At 37.5% G+C, this 5,000-nt stretch overlaps 1 protein-coding gene across 1 annotated transcript in view; it reads right to left on the reverse strand.

Annotated features, from left to right (window-relative positions):
• LOC119571070 (calbindin-32-like) overlaps positions 1 to 5,000 on the reverse strand; it is a 35,540-nt gene that overhangs the window by 29,582 nt on the left and 958 nt on the right. The gene's annotated exons all lie outside the window — the stretch shown is intronic.

Consider the following 5,000-nt stretch of genomic DNA (forward strand, 5'->3'; position numbering starts at 1 on the left):
TGTAGTGGGTTGTAAAAGGTTGTGGGTGGGTTATAGGTATGTTGTAGTGGGTTGTAAAAGGTTGTGGATAGGTTTTGAAAGGTTGTGGGTGGGTTGTAAAAGGTTGTATTTGGTGGTTAGGAGGTTGTGAGAAGTTTGAGAGGTTGTAGTGAGGTTATGAGAGGTTGTTGGAGGATATAAGGTCAGGTTGTAGGTTGTGGGTTGTGGGTTGTAGTGGTTTTGTGGGAGAGAAAAAAAAAAGATAAATATATTTTAGGGAAAACGAGAGAAAAAGAGAAAATAATAATAATTAGCGATGTTTAATAATTTTTATTATATATATTTTTTTCATTATATATATATTTTTTATTATATATATATATATACTTACATACATACATACATATACATATATATAAATAAATAAATAAATATATATATATTTTTTTGAAAATATGTTCATATAATATGTTTGTATGTGTTTGTGTGTGTACATATGTCTGTATGTATATGTATGTGTTTGTGTGGGTGTATGTATGTGCATATGTATGGTGTACGTGTATGTATGTGCATATGTATGTGTACATGTATGTATGTGTATATGTATGTGTACACGTATGTATGTATGTATGTATGTATCAAATGTGCGTATATGTTTGTATGTATATGTGTAAGTAGATAGATAGACAGAGAAAGAGAGAGAGAGAGTGAGAAAGAGACAGAGACAGACAGAGAGAAAGAAAGAGAGAGAGTGAAAAAAGAGTGAGATGATAGAGATTGAGAGAGAGAAAATGAAAAGAGTGAGAGACAGACAGAGAATGAGAAAGAGAGAGAGAGAGAGAGAAAGAGAAAGAATGAAAAAAAAGTGAGAGACAGACAGAGAAAGAGAGAATGAGAAAGAATAAGGAACAGAGAGAGAAAGAAAAATCATTTACTTATGTTTGTGTGTATGTAAAGGTCTACCTCCATTTCCCCCTCGGATGTTACCACATGATTCTGTTTCCCCCGAGGTATAAAACAGAACATAATTATTATATGCTAATAAATAAAATATGATAATAACTGATAACTAAATAAGAATAATGATTATATATGATAATTTAATAATAATATAATAATATACTGACTAATACTAATGATTATGATAATGTAAATTTTAATGATAATATTGCTATAAATCATAGCATAATCCACATGAATGCGCGAGAATCCACATGAATCCACGAACGAACGTCGCGGTTCATAAGTCGTTGCCATAGTAACGCGTGTGTTTACCTTGTGGGTAAAGAAATATGAGAGAAAGAAAAGAGAAAGAAAGAGAGAAGGAGGAAGAGAGAGAAAGAGAAAGAGAGGGAGAGAGGGAGTGAGGGAGAAAGAGAGGGAAGGAGGGACAGAAGAAGGATAGAGATAGAAAAGATGGATAGAGATAGATAGATAGATAAAGAGAGGGAGAGAGAGAGAGAGAGAGAGAGAGAGAGAGAGAAAGAGAGAGAGAGAGAGAGAGGAGGATAGATAGATAGATAGATAGATAAAGAGAGAGCGAGAGAGAGAGAGAGAGAGAGGAGAGGTAATTAGATAGATAGACAGACAGATAGATAGATAATAAGAGAGATAAGAGAGAGAGAGAGAGAGAAAGAAAGAGAGAGGAGAGGTAATTAGATAGATAGACAGACAGACAGATAGATAGATAGAGATAGATAGATAGATTAGAGGGAAATACCGAAGTAATTATAATAGAAACGAGAATGAAAAATAGAATAAAATCATTATTATTAATAAAATTATATTATTATTTATTGATAACCAATAAAATTAATGATAAACATGACGTTTCTTCTCTCTCCTTCTCCTCATCTATCTCTCTGTTCCTAGTTTTTCCCCTTTCTCTCTCTCCTTCCACTCTCTCCCTCCCCTTTTCTCTCTCTCCCTCTTCATTCCCTCCTCCTTCTCTCTCCCTCTCTTCTCTCTCTCTCTCTTTCCATCCTCTCTCTCTTTCTATTCTCCCTTTCCCCTTCTCGCTATCCTCCCTCTCTCTCCTCCCTCCCCCTCCTCCTCCTCCTTCTCTCTCCTCCCTCCCTCTCTCTCTCTCCTCCCTCCCTCTCTCCTCCCTCTCTCCTCCTCCCTCTCTCTCTCTCCTCCCTCCTCTCTTCTCCCCTCCCTCTCTCCTCTCCTCCCTCCCTTCTATCCTCTCCTCCCTCCCTTCTATCCTCTCCTCCCTCCCCTGCTCTCTCCTCCTCCTCCTCCTCCTCCTCCCCCCCCTCTCTCTCTCCTCCTCCCTCCTCTCTCTCCTCCCTTCCCCCTCCCTATCCTCCCTCTCTCTCCCCGTTAAGTCAGAACAACACAATATTTTCTGAAGATTTCGAATTCTGTCCTCAGGATGTCCTTCTCCCTCCCCCCCCTCCTCTCCCCTCTTCCTCCTCCTCCCCCTCCTTCTCTCTCCCCCTCTCCTCTCTCTCCTTCCCTCTCCTCTCACTCACCTCTCCTTCCCCCTTCCCCTCTCCCTCCCCTCTCGCCTCTCTCCCCTCACCTCTCCCTCTCTTCCCTCACCCCCCTCTCCCTCCCTTCCTCTCTTCCCCCCTTCTCCACCTCTCTCTCTCCTTCTTCTCTTCCTCTTCCCCCTTCCTTCCCTCTCCCTCAGTAACATCCCTGGTTTCACCCTTGTAAGAGCGAGGGGGCCCGAGCCACAGGGGAGAGAGAAAAACTTCCCAGAGACGAAAGCGATCTATCCTTTATCTCTATCTCCTTCTTCTATCCTCTTTTTAAATTAACAGAGTAAAAAAAAAACAGAGAAGAGACGGAGAAGAGGTGAAGAGAGAGAGAGAAGAGAGAAAAGAGAGAGAGAGAAGAGAGAGAGAGAGAGAGAGAGAGAGAGAGAGGGAGAGAGAGAGAGATAAAGTGGCAGAGAGAAAGACAGATAAATAGATGAAAAGAGAAAGATCAGAGAGAGAGAGAGAGAGAGAGAGAGAGAGAGAAAGAGAAAATGTAAGACAGAGAGAGAGAGAGAGAGAGAGAGAGAGAGAGAGAGAGAGAGAAACGAAATATATAAATAATTTTGTTTCGTCATAACCTCAGGGGACTACAGTCGCTCATCCGTTTTCTTTGAGAATGTCTTTCCTAAAGTTTAAGGGGGTGACTTGTGTATTTGTGTGTTGGTGTGTATAATCGTAAGGTAGACAGTATATCTACTTTAATGACTGATGACTTACCTTGGGTGTGTCTACAATACATCTAAATACAATTAATACATATATATATCTACGTATACATATACACAACAGATAGATACATATATATTTTTTTAAACTACAACACCGTGGCAACAATTAGTTTCATAGAAATACAACACAATTAGTTTTAATGAATACAGCTACAACACCAAGATGTTTACGTTTTCTTTTGATCTATTTACGTTTATTCAAGGGAGACTTCACTAACTACAAATGCCACAACGATTATCAATATATATATTTTTATTTAGTGACATGAGACAGCAATATAATATTGAGAGAAAGTTTTCTATTGATTATTAAAGAAATTCAATAAAAATTAGTAATTTTAGTATTGCTGTGTCATGCATTCTGTGCAATGCAACATTCAGTTATAATTTTCAACAACACTTAGATAAGCACAAATTTTCTACATTTTATATAATTTTTTTTACGTGTTTTGTGCATGTGCTTCGTAAAAGAAATAATCTGCAGTTGATCATTTTCACTGCTATTGCATATCTACAGCAATTTGTGTAACTAAATTTAACACAGGGAAAACTCGAGAAAATCTACGGACATTGACGCCATGTTTGACTATTCGCCTCAGTGGGAAAATAATATTTATTTTATATTGAATACCTCGCTGAGAATTCCAGATGAATTATAATCTACGGGATTTTACATCATGTTTCATTACTAATCGCGATTCAATACAATAAATGAAAAAAAATGTACAGTATATTTATGACATTTGACAGTTGACAACTCATGAGAGAATAAAATCTACGGACTTTTTACGCCGCATTTGACTATCCCTAACTCACAATTCAAGGGAAAAATTGACTACCGCGAGAGTTTAAAATAAATCTATGGTATTCTTACGGCATATTTCATTACCCCGCTCACATTGAGGGGAAAAATCTACGGTATTTTTACGCTATGTTTCCCACATAGCGTAAAGGTATATTGACTATCCCGAAAAATAATGAACCGGAAAAAAATCTACGGTATTATAACGCCATGTTTCACTACCCTGCCCATAGAATGCTAGGGGGGAATCTACGGTATTTTTACGCCACGTTTCACTACCCCTATCTCACAATTCAAGGGGAAAATCTACGCTATTCTTTCACCACTGGAAGCAAACAATTGATTTTGTGTAGACATAGGCGTGTTCTCTACAGTTGTACAACTCTACGGATATATGCACCGTGTTTCACTAATGCGTGTATCGAAATTCTAGTTAAATCAATTATAAAAAAAAAGAAAAAAAATGCATGGTGATTTTCATCTTCGTTATCATTATCATCATTGCTTTTGCTATCATTATCATTATTCTTCATATCATTACTATTATATTGTTTCTGTCATTATCTGTATCATTAAAATCATTAACCCAACAACTACGGAAATATGTACTGTCTCCTTTATATTTTAGTGAATTTTATTACATATAGATGGCTCCACATGCTCTCAGACACCTCTCTCACTAAGCCCTAGTGACCGATCCTGATTTCCCCATTCCTTGAATTGGCGGGAAAATACGCTTTTCATTCTAATACTATTACTATCGATACTATTATTATTTCTACCGATACTATGGTTATTAAATTGATTATCAAGGTCTTGGTTACATTTAAGACATGTCATAGTACAAAAGAAACTTTCTAAAAATCAAGGAGAAGGATAAACAGGTGAGATAGGTAGGACTAGTAACTGACTCCTTGGTGACTAAGCGCTTGCAGAGCCATCTATGTGTAGATACAATAAACAAACTTGTATTACATTTGGCATAGCATTTATTATTGCTCA

This window comes from Penaeus monodon, unplaced genomic scaffold (genome assembly GCF_015228065.2).
Source record: "Penaeus monodon isolate SGIC_2016 unplaced genomic scaffold, NSTDA_Pmon_1 PmonScaffold_501, whole genome shotgun sequence".
Classification (NCBI taxonomy): domain Eukaryota; kingdom Metazoa; phylum Arthropoda; class Malacostraca; order Decapoda; family Penaeidae; genus Penaeus; species Penaeus monodon.